Raw genomic sequence first — 22,324 nt, forward strand, 5'->3', positions numbered from 1 at the left:
TTATTCGCATGATGGTAGCAGAGAGCCATGCTACGATGCCATTTGCAAATGCTCATACCTGGCTTTGTTCTTAGGCGACATTGAAGACCCTGCAGTGTTTTGATAACAGGCAGGAAATGATGCATCTTTCCTCTTCTGACAGAAGACAAATTCAGCTTCTTCTACAAGAATGTCAGCAAATACAGTCTTCCTGTGGTAGCGTGTCTGAGTGGTCTAAGGCACTGGATTTAGGCTCCAGTCTCTGAGAAGGCATGGGATCGAATGCTGCCAGCTGGTAACTTTACAATGATTCTTGCCTTTGTGTTCTCTTGAAAACCCTCTCTTCCAGTACAGATGACGGGAAACAATTTGAAAAAGACATTGGAACCCTTCTTCTTTTTCAGAGTTACATATAGCTTAGCATTTTTTACTTTGAAAGTTAGGCAAGCATTGTTCCTCACAAGTTCAGCCCTGCTCATGTACCAAGTTGAGAATGCTGCTTTGGAGGACTCCAGACTTGAAAATTGCAAAAAAGATATTACCACAGGGTAGCGTGGCCGAGCGGTCTAAGGCGCTGGATTTAGGCTCCAGTCTCTGCGGAGGCGTGGGTTCGAATCCCACCGCTGCCAAGCAGTGTTTTTAAGAGATGGCAGAAGAATTCTTATACCTAATCACTCTCAACAACGGTGCCTGACCCAAGGCTGAAGAGCAGTTATTCGCATGATGGTAGCAGAGAGCCATGCTACGATGCCATTTGCAAATGCTCATACCTGGCTTTGTTCTTAGGCGACATTGAAGACCCTGCAGTGTTTTGATAACAGGCAGGAAATGATGCATCTTTCCTCTTCTGACAGAAGACAAATTCAGCTTCTTCTACAAGAATGTCAGCAAATACAGTCTTCCTGTGGTAGCGTGTCTGAGTGGTCTAAGGCACTGGATTTAGGCTCCAGTCTCTGAGAAGGCATGGGATCGAATGCTGCCAGCTGGTAACTTTACAATGATTCTTGCCTTTGTGTTCTCTTGAAAACCCTCTCTTCCAGTACAGATGACGGGAAACAATTTGAAAAAGACATTGGAACCCTTCTTCTTTTTCAGAGTTACATATAGCTTAGCATTTTTTACTTTGAAAGTTAGGCAAGCATTGTTCCTCACAAGTTCAGCCCTGCTCATGTACCAAGTTGAGAATGCTGCTTTGGAGGACTCCAGACTTGAAAATTGCAAAAAAGATATTACCACAGGGTAGCGTGGCCGAGCGGTCTAAGGCGCTGGATTTAGGCTCCAGTCTCTGCGGAGGCGTGGGTTCGAATCCCACCGCTGCCAAGCAGTGTTTTTAAGAGATGGCAGAAGAATTCTTATACCTAATCACTCTCAACAACGGTGCCTGACCCAAGGCTGAAGAGCAGTTATTCGCATGATGGTAGCAGAGAGCCATGCTACGATGCCATTTGCAAATGCTCATACCTGGCTTTGTTCTTAGGCGACATTGAAGACCCTGCAGTGTTTTGATAACAGGCAGGAAATGATGCATCTTTCCTCTTCTGACAGAAGACAAATTCAGCTTCTTCTACAAGAATGTCAGCAAATACAGTCTTCCTGTGGTAGCGTGTCTGAGTGGTCTAAGGCACTGGATTTAGGCTCCAGTCTCTGAGAAGGCATGGGATCGAATGCTGCCAGCTGGTAACTTTACAATGATTCTTGCCTTTGTGTTCTCTTGAAAACCCTCTCTTCCAGTACAGATGACGGGAAACAATTTGAAAAAGACATTGGAACCCTTCTTCTTTTTCAGAGTTACATATAGCTTAGCATTTTTTACTTTGAAAGTTAGGCAAGCATTGTTCCTCACAAGTTCAGCCCTGCTCATGTACCAAGTTGAGAATGCTGCTTTGGAGGACTCCAGACTTGAAAATTGCAATAAAGATATTACCAAAGGGTAGCGTGGCCGAGCGGTCTAAGGCGCTGGATTTAGGCTCCAGTCTCTGCGGAGGCGTGGGTTCGAATCCCACCGCTGCCAAGCAGTGTTTTTAGGAGATGGCAGAAGAATTCTTATACCTAATCACTCTCAACAATGGTGCCTGACCCAAGGCTGAAGAGCAGTCATTCGCATGATGGTAGCAGAGAGCCATGCCACGATGCCATTTGCAAATGCTCATACCTGGCTTTGTTCTTAGGCGACATTGAAGACCCTGCGGTGTTTTGATAACAGGCAGGAAATGATGCATCTTTCCTCTTCTGACAGAAGACAAATTCAGCTTCTTCTACAAGAATGTCAGCAAATACAGTCTTCCTGTGGTAGCGTGTCTGAGTGGTCTAAGGCACTGGATTTAGGCTCCAGTCTCTGAGAAGGCATGGGATCGAATGCTGCCAGCTGGTAACTTTACAATGATTCTTGCCTTTGTGTTCTCTTGAAAACCCTCTCTTCCAGTACAGATGACGGGAAACAATTTGAAAAAGACATTGGAACCCTTCTTCTTTTTCAGAGTTACATATAGCTTAGCATTTTTTACTTTGAAAGTTAGGCAAGCATTGTTCCTCACAAGTTCAGCCCTGCTCATGTACCAAGTTGAGAATGCTGCTTTGGAGGACTCCAGACTTGAAAATTGCAATAAAGATATTACCAAAGGGTAGCGTGGCCGAGCGGTCTAAGGCGCTGGATTTAGGCTCCAGTCTCTGCGGAGGCGTGGGTTCGAATCCCACCGCTGCCAAGCAGTGTTTTTAGGAGATGGCAGAAGAATTCTTATACCTAATCACTCTCAACAATGGTGCCTGACCCAAGGCTGAAGAGCAGTCATTCGCATGATGGTAGCAGAGAGCCATGCCACGATGCCATTTGCAAATGCTCATACCTGGCTTTGTTCTTAGGTGACATTGAAGACCCTGCGGTGTTTTGATAACAGGCAGGAAATGATGCATCTTTCCTCTTCTGACAGAAGAAAAATTCACCTTCTTCCACAAGAATGTCAGCAAATGCAGTCTACCTGTGGTAGCGTGTCTGAGTGGTCTAAGGCACTGGATTTAGGCTCCAGTCTCTGAGAAGGCATGGGATCGAATGCTGCCAGCTGGTAACTTTACAATGATTCTTGCCTTTGTGTTCTCTTGAAAACCCTCTCTTCCAGTACAGATGACGGGAAACAATTTGAAAAAGACATTGGAACCCTTCTTCTTTTTCAGAGTTACATATAGCTTAGCATTTTTTACTTTGAAAGTTAGGCAAGCATTGTTCCTCACAAGTTCAGCCCTGCTCATGTACCAAGTTGAGAATGCTGCTTTGGAGGACTCCAGACTTGAAAATTGCAAAAAAGAGATTACCACAGGGTAGCGTGGCCGAGCGGTCTAAGGCGCTGGATTAAGGCTCCAGTCTCTGCGGAGGCGTGGGTTCGAATCCCACCGCTGCCAAGCAGTTTTTTTGGAGATGGCAGAAGAATTCTTATACCTAATCACTCTCAACAACGGTGCCTGACCCAAGGCTGAAGAGCAGTTATTCGCATGATGGTAGCAGAGAGCCATGCTACGATGCCATTTGCAAATGCTCATACCTGGCTTTGTTCTTAGGCGACATTGAAGACCCTGCAGTGTTTTGATAACAGGCAGGAAATGATGCATCTTTCCTCTTCTGACAGAAGACAAATTCAGCTTCTTCTACAAGAATGTCAGCAAATACAGTCTTCCTGTGGTAGCGTGTCTGAGTGGTCTAAGGCACTGGATTTAGGCTCCAGTCTCTGAGAAGGCATGGGATCGAATGCTGCCAGCTGGTAATTTTACAATGATTCTTGCCTTTGTGTTCTCTTGAAAACCCTCTCTTCCAGTACAGATGATGGGAAACAATTTGAAAAAGACATTGGAACCCTTCTTCTTTTTCAGAGTTACATATAGCTTAGCATTTTTTACTTTGAAAGTTAGGCAAGCATTGTTCCTCACAAGTTCAGCCCTGCTCATGTACCAAGTTGAGAATGCTGCTTTGGAGGACTCCAGACTTGAAAATTGCAAAAAAGATATTACCACAGGGTAGCGTGGCCGAGCGGTCTAAGGCGCTGGATTTAGGCTCCAGTCTCTGCGGAGGCGTGGGTTCGAATCCCACCGCTGCCAAGCAGTGTTTTTAAGAGATGGCAGAAGAATTCTTATACCTAATCACTCTCAACAACGGTGCCTGACCCAAGGCTGAAGAGCAGTTATTCGCATGATGGTAGCAGAGAGCCATGCTACGATGCCATTTGCAAATGCTCATACCTGGCTTTGTTCTTAGGCGACATTGAAGACCCTGCAGTGTTTTGATAACAGGCAGGAAATGATGCATCTTTCCTCTTCTGACAGAAGACAAATTCAGCTTCTTCTACAAGAATGTCAGCAAATACAGTCTTCCTGTGGTAGCGTGTCTGAGTGGTCTAAGGCACTGGATTTAGGCTCCAGTCTCTGAGAAGGCATGGGATCGAATGCTGCCAGCTGGTAACTTTACAATGATTCTTGCCTTTGTGTTCTCTTGAAAACCCTCTCTTCCAGTACAGATGACGGGAAACAATTTGAAAAAGACATTGGAACCCTTCTTCTTTTTCAGAGTTACATATAGCTTAGCATTTTTTACTTTGAAAGTTAGGCAAGCATTGTTCCTCACAAGTTCAGCCCTGCTCATGTACCAAGTTGAGAATGCTGCTTTGGAGGACTCCAGACTTGAAAATTGCAAAAAAGATATTACCAAAGGGTAGCGTGGCCGAGCGGCCTAAAGCGCTGGATTTAGGCTCCAGTCTCTGCGGAGGCGTGGGTTCGAATCCCACCGCTGCCAAGCAGTGTTTTTAGGAGATGGCAGAAGAATTCTTATACCTAATCACTCTCAACAATGGTGCCTGACCCAAGGCTGAAGAGCAGTCATTCGCATGATGGTAGCAGAGAGCCATGCTACGATGCCATTTGCAAATGCTCATACCTGGCTTTGTTCTTAGGCGACATTGAAGACCCTGCAGTGTTTTGATAACAGGCAGGAAATGATGCATCTTTCCTCTTCTGACAGAAGACAAATTCAGCTTCTTCTACAAGAATGTCAGCAAATACAGTCTTCCTGTGGTAGCGTGTCTGAGTGGTCTAAGGCACTGGATTTAGGCTCCAGTCTCTGAGAAGGCATGGGATCGAATGCTGCCAGCTGGTAACTTTACAATGATTCTTGCCTTTGTGTTCTCTTGAAAACCCTCTCTTCCAGTACAGATGACGGGAAACAATTTGAAAAAGACATTGGAACCCTTCTTCTTTTTCAGAGTTACATATAACTTAGCATTTTTTACTTTGAAAGTTAGGCAAGCATTGTTCCTCACAAGTTCAGCCCTGCTCATGTACCAAGTTGAGAATGCTGCTTTGGAGGACTCCAGACTTGAAAATTGCAAAAAAGATATTACCAAAGGGTAGCGTGGCCGAGCGGTCTAAGGCGCTGGATTAAGGCTCCAGTCTCTGCGGAGGCGTGGGTTCGAATCCCACCGCTGCCAAGCAGTGTTTTTAGGAGATGGCAGAAGAATTCTTATACCTAATCACTCTCAACAACGGTGCCTGACCCAAGGCTGAAGAGCAGTTATTCGCATGATGGTAGCAGAGAGCCATGCTACGATGCCATTTGCAAATGCTCATACCTGGCTTTGTTCTTAGGCGACATTGAAGACCCTGCAGTGTTTTGATAACAGGCAGGAAATGATGCATCTTTCCTCTTCTGACAGAAGACAAATTCAGCTTCTTCTACAAGAATGTCAGCAAATACAGTCTTCCTGTGGTAGCGTGTCTGAGTGGTCTAAGGCACTGGATTTAGGCTCCAGTCTCTGAGAAGGCATGGGATCGAATGCTGCCAGCTGGTAACTTTACAATGATTCTTGCCTTTGTGTTCTCTTGAAAACCCTCTCTTCCAGTACAGATGACGGGAAACAATTTGAAAAAGACATTGGAACCCTTCTTCTTTTTCAGAGTTACATATAGCTTAGCATTTTTTACTTTGAAAGTTAGGCAAGCATTGTTCCTCACAAGTTCAGCCCTGCTCATGTACCAAGTTGAGAATGCTGCTTTGGAGGACTCCAGACTTGAAAATTGCAAAAAAGATATTACCAAAGGGTAGCGTGGCCGAGCGGTCTAAGGCGCTGGATTTAGGCTCCAGTCTCTGCGGAGGCGTGGGTTCGAATCCCACCGCTGCCAAGCAGTGTTTTTAAGAGATGGCAGAAGAATTCTTATACCTAATCACTCTCAACAATGGTGCCTGACCCAAGGCTGAAGAGCAGTCATTCGCATGATGGTAGCAGAGAGCCATGCCACGATGCCATTTGCAAATGCTCATACCTGGCTTTGTTCTTAGGCGACATTGAAGACCCTGCGGTGTTTTGATAACAGGCAGGAAATGATGCATCTTTCCTCTTCTGACAGAAGAAAAATTCACCTTCTTCCACAAGAATGTCAGCAAATGCAGTCTTCCTGTGGTAGCGTGTCTGAGTGGTCTAAGGCACTGGATTTAGGCTCCAGTCTCTGAGAAGGCATGGGATCGACTGCTGCCAGCTGGTAACTTTACAATGATTCTTGCCTTTGTGTTCTCTTGAAAACCCTCTCTTCCAGTACAGATGACGGGAAACAATTTGAAAAAGACATTGGAACCCTTCTTCTTTTTCAGAGTTACATATAGCTTAGCATTTTTTACTTTGAAAGTTAGGCAAGCATTGTTCCTCACAAGTTCAGCCCTGCTCATGTACCAAGTTGAGAATGCTGCTTTGGAGGACTCCAGACTTGAAAATTGCAAAAAAGATATTACCAAAGGGTAGCGTGGCCGAGCGGTCTAAGGCGCTGGATTTAGGCTCCAGTCTCTGCGGAGGCGTGGGTTCGAATCCCACCGCTGCCAAGCAGTGTTTTTAAGAGATGGCAGAAGAATTCTTATACCTAATCACTCTCAACAATGGTGCCTGACCCAAGGCTGAAGAGCAGTCATTCGCATGATGGTAGCAGAGAGCCATGCCACGATGCCATTTGCAAATGCTCATACCTGGCTTTGTTCTTAGGCGACATTGAAGACCCTGCAGTGTTTTGATAACAGGCAGGAAATGATGCATCTTTCCTCTTCTGACAGAAGACAAATTCAGCTTCTTCTACAAGAATGTCAGCAAATACAGTCTTCCTGTGGTAGCGTGTCTGAGTGGTCTAAGGCACTGGATTTAGGCTCCAGTCTCTGAGAAGGCATGGGATCGAATGCTGCCAGCTGGTAACTTTACAATGATTCTTGCCTTTGTGTTCTCTTGAAAACCCTCTCTTCCAGTACAGATGACGGGAAACAATTTGAAAAAGACATTGGAACCCTTCTTCTTTTTCAGAGTTACATATAACTTAGCATTTTTTACTTTGAAAGTTAGGCAAGCATTGTTCCTCACAAGTTCAGCCCTGCTCATGTACCAAGTTGAGAATGCTGCTTTGGAGGACTCCAGACTTGAAAATTGCAAAAAAGATATTACCAAAGGGTAGCGTGGCCGAGCGGTCTAAGGCGCTAGATTTAAGCTCCAGTCTCTGCGGAGGTGTGGGTTCGAATCCCACCGCTGCCTAGCAGTGTTTTTAAGAGATGGCAGAAGAATTCTTATACCTAATCACTCTCAACAATGGTGCCTGACCCAAGGCTGAAGAGCAGTCATTCGCATGATGGTAGCAGAGAGCCATGCCACGATGCCATTTGCAAATGCTCATACCTGGCTTTGTTCTTAGGCGACATTGTAGACCCTGCGGTGTTTTGATAACAGGCAGGAAATGATGCATCTTTCCTCTTCTGACAGAAGAAAAATTCACCTTCTTCCACAAGAATGTCAGCAAATGCAGTCTTCCTGTGGTAGCGTGTCTGAGTGGTCTAAGGAACTGGATTTAGGCTCCAGTCTCTGAGAAGGCATGGGATCGAATGCTGCCAGCTGGTAACTTTACAATGATTCTTGCCTTTGTGTTCTCTTGAAAACACTCTCTTCCAGTACAGATGACGGGAAACAATTTGAAAAAGACATTGGAACCCTTCTTCTTTTTCAGAGTTACATATAGCTTAGCATTTTTTACTTTGAAAGTTAGGCAAGCATTGTTCCTCACAAGTTCAGCCCTGCTCATGTACCAAGTTGAGAATGCTGCTTTGGAGGACTCCAGACTTGAAAATTGCAAAAAAGATATTATCAAAGGGTAGCGTGGCCGAGCGGTCTAAGGCGCTGGATTTAGGCTTCAGTCTCTGCGGAGGCGTGGGTTCGAATCCCACCGCTGCCAAGCTGTGTTTTTAGGAGATGGCAGAAGAATTCTTATACCTAATCACTCTCAACAACGGTGCCTGACCCAAGGCTGAAGAGCAGTCATTCGCATGATGGTAGCAGAGAGCCATGCCACGATGCCATTTGCAAATGCTCATACCTGGCTTTGTTCTTAGGCGACATTGAAGACCCTGCAGTGTTTTGATAACAGGCAGGAAATGATGCATCTTTCCTCTTCTGACAGAAGACAAATTCAGCTTCTTCTACAAGAATGTCAGCAAATACAGTCTTCCTGTGGTAGCGTGTCTGAGTGGTCTAAGGCACTGGATTTAGGCTCCAGTCTCTGAGAAGGCATGGGATCGAATGCTGCCAGCTGGTAACTTTACAATGATTCTTGCCTTTGTGTTCTCTTGAAAACCCTCTCTTCCAGTACAGATGACGGGAAACAATTTGAAAAAGACATTGGAACCCTTCTTCTTTTTCAGAGTTACATATAACTTAGCATTTTTTACTTTGAAAGTTAGGCAAGCATTGTTCCTCACAAGTTCAGCCCTGCTCATGTACCAAGTTGAGAATGCTGCTTTGGAGGACTCCAGACTTGAAAATTGCAAAAAAGATATTACCAAAGGGTAGCGTGGCCGAGCGGTCTAAGGCGCTAGATTTAAGCTCCAGTCTCTGCGGAGGCGTGGGTTCGAATCCCACCGCTGCCTAGCAGTGTTTTTAAGAGATGGCAGAAGAATTCTTATACCTAATCACTCTCAACAATGGTGCCTGACCCAAGGCTGAAGAGCAGTCATTCGCATGATGGTAGCAGAGAGCCATGCCACGATGCCATTTGCAAATGCTCATACCTGGCTTTGTTCTTAGGCGACATTGAAGACCCTGCGGTGTTTTGATAACAGGCAGGAAATGATGCATCTTTCCTCTTCTGACAGAAGAAAAATTCACCTTCTTCCACAAGAATGTCAGCAAATGCAGTCTTCCTGTGGTAGCGTGTCTGAGTGGTCTAAGGAACTGGATTTAGGCTCCAGTCTCTGAGAAGGCATGGGATCGAATGCTGCCAGCTGGTAACTTTACAATGATTCTTGCCTTTGTGTTCTCTTGAAAACACTCTCTTCCAGTACAGATGACGGGAAACAATTTGAAAAAGACATTGGAACCCTTCTTCTTTTTCAGAGTTACATATAGCTTAGCATTTTTTACTTTGAAAGTTAGGCAAGCATTGTTCCTCACAAGTTCAGCCCTGCTCATGTACCAAGTTGAGAATGCTGCTTTGGAGGACTCCAGACTTGAAAATTGCAAAAAAGATATTATCAAAGGGTAGCGTGGCCGAGCGGTCTAAGGCTCTGGATTTAGACTTCAGTCTCTGCGGAGGCGTGGGTTCGAATCCCACCGCTGCCAAGCTGTGTTTTTAGGAGATGGCAGAAGAATTCTTATACCTAATCACTCTCAACAACGGTGCCTGACCCAAGGCTGAAGAGCAGTCATTCGCATGATGGTAGCAGAGAGCCATGCCACGATGCCATTTGCAAATGCTCATACCTGGCTTTGTTCTTAGGCGACATTGAAGACCCTGCGGTGTTTTGATAACAGGCAGGAAATGATGCATCTTTCCTCTTCTGACAGAAGAAAAATTCACCTTCTTCCACAAGAATGTCAGCAAATGCAGTCTTCCTGTGGTAGCGTGTCTGAGTGGTCTAAGGCACTGGATTTAGGCTCCAGTCTCTGAGAAGGCATGGGATCGAATGCTGCCAGCTGGTAACTTTACAATGATTCTTGCCTTTGTGTTCTCTTGAAAACCCTCTCTTCCAGTACAGATGACGGGAAACAATTTGAAAAAGACATTGGAACCCTTCTTCTTTTTCAGAGTTACATATAGCTTAGCATTTTTTACTTTGAAAGTTAGGCAAGCATTGTTCCTCACAAGTTCAGCCCTGCTCATGTACCAAGTTGAGAATGCTGCTTTGGAGGACTCCAGACTTGAAAATTGCAAAAAAGAGATTACCACAGGGTAGCGTGGCCGAGCGGTCTAAGGCGCTGGATTAAGGCTCCAGTCTCTGCGGAGGCGTGGGTTCGAATCCCACCGCTGCCAAGCAGTGTTTTTAGGAGATGGCAGAAGAATTCTTATACCTAATCACTCTCAACAACGGTGCCTGACCCAAGGCTGAAGAGCAGTTATTCGCATGATGGTAGCAGAGAGCCATGCTACGATGCCATTTGCAAATGCTCATACCTGGCTTTGTTCTTAGGCGACATTGAAGACCCTGCAGTGTTTTGATAACAGGCAGGAAATGATGCATCTTTCCTCTTCTGACAGAAGACAAATTCAGCTTCTTCTACAAGAATGTCAGCAAATACAGTCTTCCTGTGGTAGCGTGTCTGAGTGGTCTAAGGCACTGGATTTAGGCTCCAGTCTCTGAGAAGGCATGGGATCGAATGCTGCCAGCTGGTAACTTTACAATGATTCTTGCCTTTGTGTTCTCTTGAAAACCCTCTCTTCCAGTACAGATGACGGGAAACAATTTGAAAAAGACATTGGAACCCTTCTTCTTTTTCAGAGTTACATATAACTTAGCATTTTTTACTTTGAAAGTTAGGCAAGCATTGTTCCTCACAAGTTCAGCCCTGCTCATGTACCAAGTTGAGAATGCTGCTTTGGAGGACTCCAGACTTGAAAATTGCAAAAAAGATATTACCAAAGGGTAGCGTGGCCGAGCGGTCTAAGGCGCTAGATTTAAGCTCCAGTCTCTGCGGAGGCGTGGGTTCGAATCCCACCGCTGCCTAGCAGTGTTTTTAAGAGATGGCAGAAGAATTCTTATACCTAATCACTCTCAACAATGGTGCCTGACCCAAGGCTGAAGAGCAGTCATTCGCATGATGGTAGCAGAGAGCCATGCCACGATGCCATTTGCAAATGCTCATACCTGGCTTTGTTCTTAGGCGACATTGAAGACCCTGCGGTGTTTTGATAACAGGCAGGAAATGATGCATCTTTCCTCTTCTGACAGAAGAAAAATTCACCTTCTTCCACAAGAATGTCAGCAAATGCAGTCTTCCTGTGGTAGCGTGTCTGAGTGGTCTAAGGAACTGGATTTAGGCTCCAGTCTCTGAGAAGGCATGGGATCGAATGCTGCCAGCTGGTAACTTTACAATGATTCTTGCCTTTGTGTTCTCTTGAAAACACTCTCTTCCAGTACAGATGACGGGAAACAATTTGAAAAAGACATTGGAACCCTTCTTCTTTTTCAGAGTTACATATAGCTTAGCATTTTTTACTTTGAAAGTTAGGCAAGCATTGTTCCTCACAAGTTCAGCCCTGCTCATGTACCAAGTTGAGAATGCTGCTTTGGAGGACTCCAGACTTGAAAATTGCAAAAAAGATATTATCAAAGGGTAGCGTGGCCGAGCGGTCTAAGGCTCTGGATTTAGACTTCAGTCTCTGCGGAGGCGTGGGTTCGAATCCCACCGCTGCCAAGCTGTGTTTTTAGGAGATGGCAGAAGAATTCTTATACCTAATCACTCTCAACAACGGTGCCTGACCCAAGGCTGAAGAGCAGTCATTCGCATGATGGTAGCAGAGAGCCATGCCACGATGCCATTTGCAAATGCTCATACCTGGCTTTGTTCTTAGGCGACATTGAAGACCCTGCGGTGTTTTGATAACAGGCAGGAAATGATGCATCTTTCCTCTTCTGACAGAAGAAAAATTCACCTTCTTCCACAAGAATGTCAGCAAATGCAGTCTTCCTGTGGTAGCGTGTCTGAGTGGTCTAAGGCACTGGATTTAGGCTCCAGTCTCTGAGAAGGCATGGGATCGAATGCTGCCAGCTGGTAACTTTACAATGATTCTTGCCTTTGTGTTCTCTTGAAAACCCTCTCTTCCAGTACAGATGACGGGAAACAATTTGAAAAAGACATTGGAACCCTTCTTCTTTTTCAGAGTTACATATAGCTTAGCATTTTTTACTTTGAAAGTTAGGCAAGCATTGTTCCTCACAAGTTCAGCCCTGCTCATGTACCAAGTTGAGAATGCTGCTTTGGAGGACTCCAGACTTGAAAATTGCAAAAAAGATATTACCACAGGGTAGCGTGGCCGAGCGGTCTAAGGCGCTGGATTTAGGCTCCAGTCTCTGCGGAGGCGTGGGTTCGAATCCCACCGCTGCCAAGCAGTGTTTTTAAGAGATGGCAGAAGAATTCTTATACCTAATCACTCTCAACAACGGTGCCTGACCCAAGGCTGAAGAGCAGTTATTCGCATGATGGTAGCAGAGAGCCATGCTACGATGCCATTTGCAAATGCTCATACCTGGCTTTGTTCTTAGGCGACATTGAAGACCCTGCAGTGTTTTGATAACAGGCAGGAAATGATGCATCTTTCCTCTTCTGACAGAAGACAAATTCAGCTTCTTCTACAAGAATGTCAGCAAATACAGTCTTCCTGTGGTAGCGTGTCTGAGTGGTCTAAGGCACTGGATTTAGGCTCCAGTCTCTGAGAAGGCATGGGATCGAATGCTGCCAGCTGGTAACTTTACAATGATTCTTGCCTTTGTGTTCTCTTGAAAACCCTCTCTTCCAGTACAGATGACGGGAAACAATTTGAAAAAGACATTGGAACCCTTCTTCTTTTTCAGAGTTACATATAGCTTAGCATTTTTTACTTTGAAAGTTAGGCAAGCATTGTTCCTCACAAGTTCAGCCCTGCTCATGTACCAAGTTGAGAATGCTGCTTTGGAGGACTCCAGACTTGAAAATTGCAATAAAGATATTACCAAAGGGTAGCGTGGCCGAGCGGTCTAAGGCGCTGGATTTAGGCTCCAGTCTCTGCGGAGGCGTGGGTTCGAATCCCACCGCTGCCAAGCAGTGTTTTTAGGAGATGGCAGAAGAATTCTTATACCTAATCACTCTCAACAATGGTGCCTGACCCAAGGCTGAAGAGCAGTCATTCGCATGATGGTAGCAGAGAGCCATGCCACGATGCCATTTGCAAATGCTCATACCTGGCTTTGTTCTTAGGCGACATTGAAGACCCTGCGGTGTTTTGATAACAGGCAGGAAATGATGCATCTTTCCTCTTCTGACAGAAGACAAATTCAGCTTCTTCTACAAGAATGTCAGCAAATACAGTCTTCCTGTGGTAGCGTGTCTGAGTGGTCTAAGGCACTGGATTTAGGCTCCAGTCTCTGAGAAGGCATGGGATCGAATGCTGCCAGCTGGTAACTTTACAATGATTCTTGCCTTTGTGTTCTCTTGAAAACCCTCTCTTCCAGTACAGATGACGGGAAACAATTTGAAAAAGACATTGGAACCCTTCTTCTTTTTCAGAGTTACATATAACTTAGCATTTTTTACTTTGAAAGTTAGGCAAGCATTGTTCCTCACAAGTTCAGCCCTGCTCATGTACCAAGTTGAGAATGCTGCTTTGGAGGACTCCAGACTTGAAAATTGCAAAAAAGATATTACCAAAGGGTAGCGTGGCCGAGCGGTCTAAGGCGCTGGATTAAGGCTCCAGTCTCTGCGGAGGCGTGGGTTCGAATCCCACCGCTGCCAAGCAGTTTTTTTTGGAGATGGCAGAAGAATTCTTATACCTAATCACTCTCAACAACGGTGCCTGACCCAAGGCTGAAGAGCAGTTATTCGCATGATGGTAGCAGAGAGCCATGCTACGATGCCATTTGCAAATGCTCATACCTGGCTTTGTTCTTAGGCGACATTGAAGACCCTGCAGTGTTTTGATAACAGGCAGGAAATGATGCATCTTTCCTCTTCTGACAGAAGACAAATTCAGCTTCTTCTACAAGAATGTCAGCAAATACAGTCTTCCTGTGGTAGCGTGTCTGAGTGGTCTAAGGCACTGGATTTAGGCTCCAGTCTCTGAGAAGGCATGGGATCGAATGCTGCCAGCTGGTAACTTTACAATGATTCTTGCCTTTGTGTTCTCTTGAAAACCCTCTCTTCCAGTACAGATGACGGGAAACAATTTGAAAAAGACATTGGAACCCTTCTTCTTTTTCAGAGTTACATATAGCTTAGCATTTTTTACTTTGAAAGTTAGGCAAGCATTGTTCCTCACAAGTTCAGCCCTGCTCATGTACCAAGTTGAGAATGCTGCTTTGGAGGACTCCAGACTTGAAAATTGCAAAAAAGATATTACCACAGGGTAGCGTGGCCGAGCGGTCTAAGGCGCTGGATTTAGGCTCCAGTCTCTGCGGAGGCGTGGGTTCGAATCCCACCGCTGCCAAGCAGTGTTTTTAAGAGATGGCAGAAGAATTCTTATACCTAATCACTCTCAACAACGGTGCCTGACCCAAGGCTGAAGAGCAGTTATTCGCATGATGGTAGCAGAGAGCCATGCTACGATGCCATTTGCAAATGCTCATACCTGGCTTTGTTCTTAGGCGACATTGAAGACCCTGCAGTGTTTTGATAACAGGCAGGAAATGATGCATCTTTCCTCTTCTGACAGAAGACAAATTCAGCTTCTTCTACAAGAATGTCAGCAAATACAGTCTTCCTGTGGTAGCGTGTCTGAGTGGTCTAAGGCACTGGATTTAGGCTCCAGTCTCTGAGAAGGCATGGGATCGAATGCTGCCAGCTGGTAACTTTACAATGATTCTTGCCTTTGTGTTCTCTTGAAAACCCTCTCTTCCAGTACAGATGACGGGAAACAATTTGAAAAAGACATTGGAACCCTTCTTCTTTTTCAGAGTTACATATAGCTTAGCATTTTTTACTTTGAAAGTTAGGCAAGCATTGTTCCTCACAAGTTCAGCCCTGCTCATGTACCAAGTTGAGAATGCTGCTTTGGAGGACTCCAGACTTGAAAATTGCAAAAAAGATATTACCAAAGGGTAGCGTGGCCGAGCGGCCTAAAGCGCTGGATTTAGGCTCCAGTCTCTGCGGAGGCGTGGGTTCGAATCCCACCGCTGCCAAGCAGTGTTTTTAGGAGATGGCAGAAGAATTCTTATACCTAATCACTCTCAACAATGGTGCCTGACCCAAGGCTGAAGAGCAGTCATTCGCATGATGGTAGCAGAGAGCCATGCTACGATGCCATTTGCAAATGCTCATACCTGGCTTTGTTCTTAGGCGACATTGAAGACCCTGCAGTGTTTTGATAACAGGCAGGAAATGATGCATCTTTCCTCTTCTGACAGAAGACAAATTCAGCTTCTTCTACAAGAATGTCAGCAAATACAGTCTTCCTGTGGTAGCGTGTCTGAGTGGTCTAAGGCACTGGATTTAGGCTCCAGTCTCTGAGAAGGCATGGGATCGAATGCTGCCAGCTGGTAACTTTACAATGATTCTTGCCTTTGTGTTCTCTTGAAAACCCTCTCTTCCAGTACAGATGACGGGAAACAATTTGAAAAAGACATTGGAACCCTTCTTCTTTTTCAGAGTTACATATAGCTTAGCATTTTTTACTTTGAAAGTTAGGCAAGCATTGTTCCTCACAAGTTCAGCCCTGCTCATGTACCAAGTTGAGAATGCTGCTTTGGAGGACTCCAGACTTGAAAATTGCAAAAAAGATATTACCACAGGGTAGCGTGGCCGAGCGGTCTAAGGCGCTGGATTAAGGCTCCAGTCTCTGCGGAGGCGTGGGTTCGAATCCCACCGCTGCCAAGCAGTGTTTTTAGGAGATGGCAGAAGAATTCTTATACCTAATCACTCTCAACAACGGTGCCTGACCCAAGGCTGAAGAGCAGTTATTCGCATGATGGTAGCAGAGAGCCATGCTACGATGCCATTTGCAAATGCTCATACCTGGCTTTGTTCTTAGGCGACATTGAAGACCCTGCAGTGTTTTGATAACAGGCAGGAAATGATGCATCTTTCCTCTTCTGACAGAAGACAAATTCAGCTTCTTCTACAAGAATGTCAGCAAATACAGTCTTCCTGTGGTAGCGTGTCTGAGTGGTCTAAGGCACTGGATTTAGGCTCCAGTCTCTGAGAAGGCATGGGATCGAATGCTGCCAGCTGGTAACTTTACAATGATTCTTGCCTTTGTGTTCTCTTGAAAACCCTCTCTTCCAGTACAGATGACGGGAAACAATTTGAAAAAGACATTGGAACCCTTCTTCTTTTTCAGAGTTACATATAGCTTAGCATTTTTTACTTTGAAAGTTAGGCAAGCATTGTTCCTCACAAGTTCAGCCCTGCTCATGTACCAAGTTGAGAATGCTGCTTTGGAGGACTCCAGACTTGAAAATTGCAAAAAAGATATTACCAAAGGGTAGCGTGGCCGAGCGGTCTAAGGCGCTGGATTTAGGCTCCAGTCTCTGCGGAGGCGTGGGTTCGAATCCCACCGCTGCCAAGCAGTGTTTTTAAGAGATGGCAGAAGAATTCTTATACCTAATCACTCTCAACAATGGTGCCTGACCCAAGGCTGAAGAGCAGTCATTCGCATGATGGTAGCAGAGAGCCATGCCACGATGCCATTTGCAAATGCTCATACCTGGCTTTGTTCTTAGGCGACATTGAAGACCCTGCGGTGTTTTGATAACAGGCAGGAAATGATGCATCTTTCCTCTTCTGACAGAAGAAAAATTCACCTTCTTCCACAAGAATGTCAGCAAATGCAGTCTTCCTGTGGTAGCGTGTCTGAGTGGTCTAAGGCACTGGATTTAGGCTCCAGTCTCTGAGAAGGCATGGGATCGACTGCTGCCAGCTGGTAACTTTACAATGATTCTTGCCTTTGTGTTCTCTTGAAAACCCTCTCTTCCAGTACAGATGACGGGAAACAATTTGAAAAAGACATTGGAACCCTTCTTCTTTTTCAGAGTTACATATAGCTTAGCATTTTTTACTTTGAAAGTTAGGCAAGCATTGTTCCTCACAAGTTCAGCCCTGCTCATGTACCAAGTTGAGAATGCTGCTTTGGAGGACTCCAGACTTGAAAATTGCAAAAAAGATATTACCAAAGGGTAGCGTGGCCGAGCGGTCTAAGGCGCTGGATTTAGGCTCCAGTCTCTGCGGAGGCGTGGGTTCGAATCCCACCGCTGCCAAGCAGTGTTTTTAAGAGATGGCAGAAGAATTCTTATACCTAATCACTCTCAACAATGGTGCCTGACCCAAGGCTGAAGAGCAGTCATTCGCATGATGGTAGCAGAGAGCCATGCCACGATGCCATTTGCAAATGCTCATACCTGGCTTTGTTCTTAGGCGACATTGAAGACCCTGCAGTGTTTTGATAACAGGCAGGAAATGATGCATCTTTCCTCTTCTGACAGAAGACAAATTCAGCTTCTTCTACAAGAATGTCAGCAAATACAGTCTTCCTGTGGTAGCGTGTCTGAGTGGTCTAAGGCACTGGATTTAGGCTCCAGTCTCTGAGAAGGCATGGGATCGAATGCTGCCAGCTGGTAACTTTACAATGATTCTTGCCTTTGTGTTCTCTTGAAAACCCTCTCTTCCAGTACAGATGACGGGAAACAATTTGAAAAAGACATTGGAACCCTTCTTCTTTTTCAGAGTTACATATAACTTAGCATTTTTTACTTTGAAAGTTAGGCAAGCATTGTTCCTCACAAGTTCAGCCCTGCTCATGTACCAAGTTGAGAATGCTGCTTTGGAGGACTCCAGACTTGAAAATTGCAAAAAAGATATTACCAAAGGGTAGCGTGGCCGAGCGGTCTAAGGCGCTAGATTTAAGCTCCAGTCTCTGCGGAGGCGTGGGTTCGAATCCCACCGCTGCCTAGCAGTGTTTTTAAGAGATGGCAGAAGAATTCTTATACCTAATCACTCTCAACAATGGTGCCTGACCCAAGGCTGAAGAGCAGTCATTCGCATGATGGTAGCAGAGAGCCATGCCACGATGCCATTTGCAAATGCTCATACCTGGCTTTGTTCTTAGGCGACATTGTAGACCCTGCGGTGTTTTGATAACAGGCAGGAAATGATGCATCTTTCCTCTTCTGACAGAAGAAAAATTCACCTTCTTCCACAAGAATGTCAGCAAATGCAGTCTTCCTGTGGTAGCGTGTCTGAGTGGTCTAAGGAACTGGATTTAGGCTCCAGTCTCTGAGAAGGCATGGGATCGAATGCTGCCAGCTGGTAACTTTACAATGATTCTTGCCTTTGTGTTCTCTTGAAAACACTCTCTTCCAGTACAGATGACGGGAAACAATTTGAAAAAGACATTGGAACCCTTCTTCTTTTTCAGAGTTACATATAGCTTAGCATTTTTTACTTTGAAAGTTAGGCAAGCATTGTTCCTCACAAGTTCAGCCCTGCTCATGTACCAAGTTGAGAATGCTGCTTTGGAGGACTCCAGACTTGAAAATTGCAAAAAAGATATTATCAAAGGGTAGCGTGGCCGAGCGGTCTAAGGCGCTGGATTTAGGCTTCAGTCTCTGCGGAGGCGTGGGTTCGAATCCCACCGCTGCCAAGCTGTGTTTTTAGGAGATGGCAGAAGAATTCTTATACCTAATCACTCTCAACAACGGTGCCTGACCCAAGGCTGAAGAGCAGTCATTCGCATGATGGTAGCAGAGAGCCATGCCACGATGCCATTTGCAAATGCTCATACCTGGCTTTGTTCTTAGGCGACATTGAAGACCCTGCAGTGTTTTGATAACAGGCAGGAAATGATGCATCTTTCCTCTTCTGACAGAAGACAAATTCAGCTTCTTCTACAAGAATGTCAGCAAATACAGTCTTCCTGTGGTAGCGTGTCTGAGTGGTCTAAGGCACTGGATTTAGGCTCCAGTCTCTGAGAAGGCATGGGATCGAATGCTGCCAGCTGGTAACTTTACAATGATTCTTGCCTTTGTGTTCTCTTGAAAACCCTCTCTTCCAGTACAGATGACGGGAAACAATTTGAAAAAGACATTGGAACCCTTCTTCTTTTTCAGAGTTACATATAACTTAGCATTTTTTACTTTGAAAGTTAGGCAAGCATTGTTCCTCACAAGTTCAGCCCTGCTCATGTACCAAGTTGAGAATGCTGCTTTGGAGGACTCCAGACTTGAAAATTGCAAAAAAGATATTACCAAAGGGTAGCGTGGCCGAGCGGTCTAAGGCGCTAGATTTAAGCTCCAGTCTCTGCGGAGGCGTGGGTTCGAATCCCACCGCTGCCTAGCAGTGTTTTTAAGAGATGGCAGAAGAATTCTTATACCTAATCACTCTCAACAATGGTGCCTGACCCAAGGCTGAAGAGCAGTCATTCGCATGATGGTAGCAGAGAGCCATGCCACGATGCCATTTGCAAATGCTCATACCTGGCTTTGTTCTTAGGCGACATTGAAGACCCTGCGGTGTTTTGATAACAGGCAGGAAATGATGCATCTTTCCTCTTCTGACAGAAGAAAAATTCACCTTCTTCCACAAGAATGTCAGCAAATGCAGTCTTCCTGTGGTAGCGTGTCTGAGTGGTCTAAGGAACTGGATTTAGGCTCCAGTCTCTGAGAAGGCATGGGATCGAATGCTGCCAGCTGGTAACTTTACAATGATTCTTGCCTTTGTGTTCTCTTGAAAACACTCTCTTCCAGTACAGATGACGGGAAACAATTTGAAAAAGACATTGGAACCCTTCTTCTTTTTCAGAGTTACATATAGCTTAGCATTTTTTACTTTGAAAGTTAGGCAAGCATTGTTCCTCACAAGTTCAGCCCTGCTCATGTACCAAGTTGAGAATGCTGCTTTGGAGGACTCCAGACTTGAAAATTGCAAAAAAGATATTATCAAAGGGTAGCGTGGCCGAGCGGTCTAAGGCTCTGGATTTAGACTTCAGTCTCTGCGGAGGCGTGGGTTCGAATCCCACCGCTGCCAAGCTGTGTTTTTAGGAGATGGCAGAAGAATTCTTATACCTAATCACTCTCAACAACGGTGCCTGACCCAAGGCTGAAGAGCAGTCATTCGCATGATGGTAGCAGAGAGCCATGCCACGATGCCATTTGCAAATGCTCATACCTGGCTTTGTTCTTAGGCGACATTGAAGACCCTGCGGTGTTTTGATAACAGGCAGGAAATGATGCATCTTTCCTCTTCTGACAGAAGAAAAATTCACCTTCTTCCACAAGAATGTCAGCAAATGCAGTCTTCCTGTGGTAGCGTGTCTGAGTGGTCTAAGGCACTGGATTTAGGCTCCAGTCTCTGAGAAGGCATGGGATCGAATGCTGCCAGCTGGTAACTTTACAATGATTCTTGCCTTTGTGTTCTCTTGAAAACCCTCTCTTCCAGTACAGATGACGGGAAACAATTTGAAAAAGACATTGGAACCCTTCTTCTTTTTCAGAGTTACATATAGCTTAGCATTTTTTACTTTGAAAGTTAGGCAAGCATTGTTCCTCACAAGTTCAGCCCTGCTCATGTACCAAGTTGAGAATGCTGCTTTGGAGGACTCCAGACTTGAAAATTGCAAAAAAGAGATTACCACAGGGTAGCGTGGCCGAGCGGTCTAAGGCGCTGGATTAAGGCTCCAGTCTCTGCGGAGGCGTGGGTTCGAATCCCACCGCTGCCAAGCAGTGTTTTTAGGAGATGGCAGAAGAATTCTTATACCTAATCACTCTCAACAACGGTGCCTGACCCAAGGCTGAAGAGCAGTTATTCGCATGATGGTAGCAGAGAGCCATGCTACGATGCCATTTGCAAATGCTCATACCTGGCTTTGTTCTTAGGCGACATTGAAGACCCTGCAGTGTTTTGATAACAGGCAGGAAATGATGCATCTTTCCTCTTCTGACAGAAGACAAATTCAGCTTCTTCTACAAGAATGTCAGCAAATACAGTCTTCCTGTGGTAGCGTGTCTGAGTGGTCTAAGGCACTGGATTTAGGCTCCAGTCTCTGAGAAGGCATGGGATCGAATGCTGCCAGCTGGTAACTTTACAATGATTCTTGCCTTTGTGTTCTCTTGAAAACCCTCTCTTCCAGTACAGATGACGGGAAACAATTTGAAAAAGACATTGGAACCCTTCTTCTTTTTCAGAGTTACATATAACTTAGCATTTTTTACTTTGAAAGTTAGGCAAGCATTGTTCCTCACAAGTTCAGCCCTGCTCATGTACCAAGTTGAGAATGCTGCTTTGGAGGACTCCAGACTTGAAAATTGCAAAAAAGATATTACCAAAGGGTAGCGTGGCCGAGCGGTCTAAGGCGCTAGATTTAAGCTCCAGTCTCTGCGGAGGCGTGGGTTCGAATCCCACCGCTGCCTAGCAGTGTTTTTAAGAGATGGCAGAAGAATTCTTATACCTAATCACTCTCAACAATGGTGCCTGACCCAAGGCTGAAGAGCAGTCATTCGCATGATGGTAGCAGAGAGCCATGCCACGATGCCATTTGCAAATGCTCATACCTGGCTTTGTTCTTAGGCGACATTGAAGACCCTGCGGTGTTTTGATAACAGGCAGGAAATGATGCATCTTTCCTCTTCTGACAGAAGAAAAATTCACCTTCTTCCACAAGAATGTCAGCAAATGCAGTCTTCCTGTGGTAGCGTGTCTGAGTGGTCTAAGGAACTGGATTTAGGCTCCAGTCTCTGAGAAGGCATGGGATCGAATGCTGCCAGCTGGTAACTTTACAATGATTCTTGCCTTTGTGTTCTCTTGAAAACACTCTCTTCCAGTACAGATGACGGGAAACAATTTGAAAAAGACATTGGAACCCTTCTTCTTTTTCAGAGTTACATATAGCTTAGCATTTTTTACTTTGAAAGTTAGGCAAGCATTGTTCCTCACAAGTTCAGCCCTGCTCATGTACCAAGTTGAGAATGCTGCTTTGGAGGACTCCAGACTTGAAAATTGCAAAAAAGATATTATCAAAGGGTAGCGTGGCCGAGCGGTCTAAGGCTCTGGATTTAGACTTCAGTCTCTGCGGAGGCGTGGGTTCGAATCCCACCGCTGCCAAGCTGTGTTTTTAGGAGATGGCAGAAGAATTCTTATACCTAATCACTCTCAACAACGGTGCCTGACCCAAGGCTGAAGAGCAGTCATTCGCATGATGGTAGCAGAGAGCCATGCCACGATGCCATTTGCAAATGCTCATACCTGGCTTTGTTCTTAGGCGACATTGAAGACCCTGCGGTGTTTTGATAACAGGCAGGAAATGATGCATCTTTCCTCTTCTGACAGAAGAAAAATTCACCTTCTTCCACAAGAATGTCAGCAAATGCAGTCTTCCTGTGGTAGCGTGTCTGAGTGGT

General features: G+C 45.3%; 32 non-coding genes across 32 annotated transcripts; all 32 read left to right on the forward strand.

Annotated features, from left to right (window-relative positions):
• The first annotated feature begins 526 nt into the window (after window positions 1-526).
• trnal-uag (transfer RNA leucine (anticodon UAG)) lies at window positions 527-608 on the forward strand. Its single transcript has one exon. It is a non-coding gene; the product is annotated as a tRNA-Leu (tRNA).
• A 609-nt stretch (window positions 609-1,217) lies between these two features.
• Window positions 1,218-1,299, forward strand: trnal-uag (transfer RNA leucine (anticodon UAG)). The gene has a single exon. It is a non-coding gene; the product is annotated as a tRNA-Leu (tRNA).
• A 609-nt stretch (window positions 1,300-1,908) lies between these two features.
• trnal-uag (transfer RNA leucine (anticodon UAG)) lies at window positions 1,909-1,990 on the forward strand. Its single transcript has one exon. It is a non-coding gene; the product is annotated as a tRNA-Leu (tRNA).
• A 609-nt stretch (window positions 1,991-2,599) lies between these two features.
• Window positions 2,600-2,681, forward strand: trnal-uag (transfer RNA leucine (anticodon UAG)). The gene has a single exon. It is a non-coding gene; the product is annotated as a tRNA-Leu (tRNA).
• Window positions 2,682-3,290: 609 nt separating this feature from the next.
• Window positions 3,291-3,372, forward strand: trnal-aag (transfer RNA leucine (anticodon AAG)). The gene has a single exon. It is a non-coding gene; the product is annotated as a tRNA-Leu (tRNA).
• Window positions 3,373-3,980: 608 nt separating this feature from the next.
• On the forward strand, window positions 3,981-4,062 carry trnal-uag (transfer RNA leucine (anticodon UAG)). Its single transcript has one exon. It is a non-coding gene; the product is annotated as a tRNA-Leu (tRNA).
• A 609-nt stretch (window positions 4,063-4,671) lies between these two features.
• trnal-uag (transfer RNA leucine (anticodon UAG)) lies at window positions 4,672-4,753 on the forward strand. The gene has a single exon. It is a non-coding gene; the product is annotated as a tRNA-Leu (tRNA).
• A 609-nt stretch (window positions 4,754-5,362) lies between these two features.
• Window positions 5,363-5,444, forward strand: trnal-aag (transfer RNA leucine (anticodon AAG)). Its single transcript has one exon. It is a non-coding gene; the product is annotated as a tRNA-Leu (tRNA).
• Window positions 5,445-6,053: 609 nt separating this feature from the next.
• Window positions 6,054-6,135, forward strand: trnal-uag (transfer RNA leucine (anticodon UAG)). Its single transcript has one exon. It is a non-coding gene; the product is annotated as a tRNA-Leu (tRNA).
• Window positions 6,136-6,744: 609 nt separating this feature from the next.
• Window positions 6,745-6,826, forward strand: trnal-uag (transfer RNA leucine (anticodon UAG)). Its single transcript has one exon. It is a non-coding gene; the product is annotated as a tRNA-Leu (tRNA).
• A 609-nt stretch (window positions 6,827-7,435) lies between these two features.
• trnal-uaa (transfer RNA leucine (anticodon UAA)) lies at window positions 7,436-7,517 on the forward strand. Its single transcript has one exon. It is a non-coding gene; the product is annotated as a tRNA-Leu (tRNA).
• Window positions 7,518-8,126: 609 nt separating this feature from the next.
• On the forward strand, window positions 8,127-8,208 carry trnal-uag (transfer RNA leucine (anticodon UAG)). The gene has a single exon. It is a non-coding gene; the product is annotated as a tRNA-Leu (tRNA).
• A 609-nt stretch (window positions 8,209-8,817) lies between these two features.
• Window positions 8,818-8,899, forward strand: trnal-uaa (transfer RNA leucine (anticodon UAA)). The gene has a single exon. It is a non-coding gene; the product is annotated as a tRNA-Leu (tRNA).
• Window positions 8,900-9,508: 609 nt separating this feature from the next.
• trnal-uag (transfer RNA leucine (anticodon UAG)) lies at window positions 9,509-9,590 on the forward strand. Its single transcript has one exon. It is a non-coding gene; the product is annotated as a tRNA-Leu (tRNA).
• A 609-nt stretch (window positions 9,591-10,199) lies between these two features.
• On the forward strand, window positions 10,200-10,281 carry trnal-aag (transfer RNA leucine (anticodon AAG)). The gene has a single exon. It is a non-coding gene; the product is annotated as a tRNA-Leu (tRNA).
• A 609-nt stretch (window positions 10,282-10,890) lies between these two features.
• Window positions 10,891-10,972, forward strand: trnal-uaa (transfer RNA leucine (anticodon UAA)). The gene has a single exon. It is a non-coding gene; the product is annotated as a tRNA-Leu (tRNA).
• A 609-nt stretch (window positions 10,973-11,581) lies between these two features.
• trnal-uag (transfer RNA leucine (anticodon UAG)) lies at window positions 11,582-11,663 on the forward strand. Its single transcript has one exon. It is a non-coding gene; the product is annotated as a tRNA-Leu (tRNA).
• Window positions 11,664-12,272: 609 nt separating this feature from the next.
• On the forward strand, window positions 12,273-12,354 carry trnal-uag (transfer RNA leucine (anticodon UAG)). The gene has a single exon. It is a non-coding gene; the product is annotated as a tRNA-Leu (tRNA).
• Window positions 12,355-12,963: 609 nt separating this feature from the next.
• On the forward strand, window positions 12,964-13,045 carry trnal-uag (transfer RNA leucine (anticodon UAG)). Its single transcript has one exon. It is a non-coding gene; the product is annotated as a tRNA-Leu (tRNA).
• Window positions 13,046-13,654: 609 nt separating this feature from the next.
• On the forward strand, window positions 13,655-13,736 carry trnal-aag (transfer RNA leucine (anticodon AAG)). Its single transcript has one exon. It is a non-coding gene; the product is annotated as a tRNA-Leu (tRNA).
• A 609-nt stretch (window positions 13,737-14,345) lies between these two features.
• trnal-uag (transfer RNA leucine (anticodon UAG)) lies at window positions 14,346-14,427 on the forward strand. The gene has a single exon. It is a non-coding gene; the product is annotated as a tRNA-Leu (tRNA).
• A 609-nt stretch (window positions 14,428-15,036) lies between these two features.
• On the forward strand, window positions 15,037-15,118 carry trnal-uag (transfer RNA leucine (anticodon UAG)). Its single transcript has one exon. It is a non-coding gene; the product is annotated as a tRNA-Leu (tRNA).
• Window positions 15,119-15,727: 609 nt separating this feature from the next.
• trnal-aag (transfer RNA leucine (anticodon AAG)) lies at window positions 15,728-15,809 on the forward strand. The gene has a single exon. It is a non-coding gene; the product is annotated as a tRNA-Leu (tRNA).
• A 609-nt stretch (window positions 15,810-16,418) lies between these two features.
• trnal-uag (transfer RNA leucine (anticodon UAG)) lies at window positions 16,419-16,500 on the forward strand. Its single transcript has one exon. It is a non-coding gene; the product is annotated as a tRNA-Leu (tRNA).
• Window positions 16,501-17,109: 609 nt separating this feature from the next.
• trnal-uag (transfer RNA leucine (anticodon UAG)) lies at window positions 17,110-17,191 on the forward strand. The gene has a single exon. It is a non-coding gene; the product is annotated as a tRNA-Leu (tRNA).
• Window positions 17,192-17,800: 609 nt separating this feature from the next.
• trnal-uaa (transfer RNA leucine (anticodon UAA)) lies at window positions 17,801-17,882 on the forward strand. The gene has a single exon. It is a non-coding gene; the product is annotated as a tRNA-Leu (tRNA).
• Window positions 17,883-18,491: 609 nt separating this feature from the next.
• Window positions 18,492-18,573, forward strand: trnal-uag (transfer RNA leucine (anticodon UAG)). Its single transcript has one exon. It is a non-coding gene; the product is annotated as a tRNA-Leu (tRNA).
• Window positions 18,574-19,182: 609 nt separating this feature from the next.
• Window positions 19,183-19,264, forward strand: trnal-uaa (transfer RNA leucine (anticodon UAA)). The gene has a single exon. It is a non-coding gene; the product is annotated as a tRNA-Leu (tRNA).
• Window positions 19,265-19,873: 609 nt separating this feature from the next.
• trnal-uag (transfer RNA leucine (anticodon UAG)) lies at window positions 19,874-19,955 on the forward strand. The gene has a single exon. It is a non-coding gene; the product is annotated as a tRNA-Leu (tRNA).
• A 609-nt stretch (window positions 19,956-20,564) lies between these two features.
• On the forward strand, window positions 20,565-20,646 carry trnal-aag (transfer RNA leucine (anticodon AAG)). Its single transcript has one exon. It is a non-coding gene; the product is annotated as a tRNA-Leu (tRNA).
• A 609-nt stretch (window positions 20,647-21,255) lies between these two features.
• Window positions 21,256-21,337, forward strand: trnal-uaa (transfer RNA leucine (anticodon UAA)). The gene has a single exon. It is a non-coding gene; the product is annotated as a tRNA-Leu (tRNA).
• A 609-nt stretch (window positions 21,338-21,946) lies between these two features.
• trnal-uag (transfer RNA leucine (anticodon UAG)) lies at window positions 21,947-22,028 on the forward strand. The gene has a single exon. It is a non-coding gene; the product is annotated as a tRNA-Leu (tRNA).
• Window positions 22,029-22,324: the final 296 nt, after the last annotated feature.

The sequence above is a fragment of the Brachyhypopomus gauderio genome, unplaced genomic scaffold, assembly GCF_052324685.1.
Source record: "Brachyhypopomus gauderio isolate BG-103 unplaced genomic scaffold, BGAUD_0.2 sc216, whole genome shotgun sequence".
NCBI classification, from domain to species: domain Eukaryota; kingdom Metazoa; phylum Chordata; class Actinopteri; order Gymnotiformes; family Hypopomidae; genus Brachyhypopomus; species Brachyhypopomus gauderio.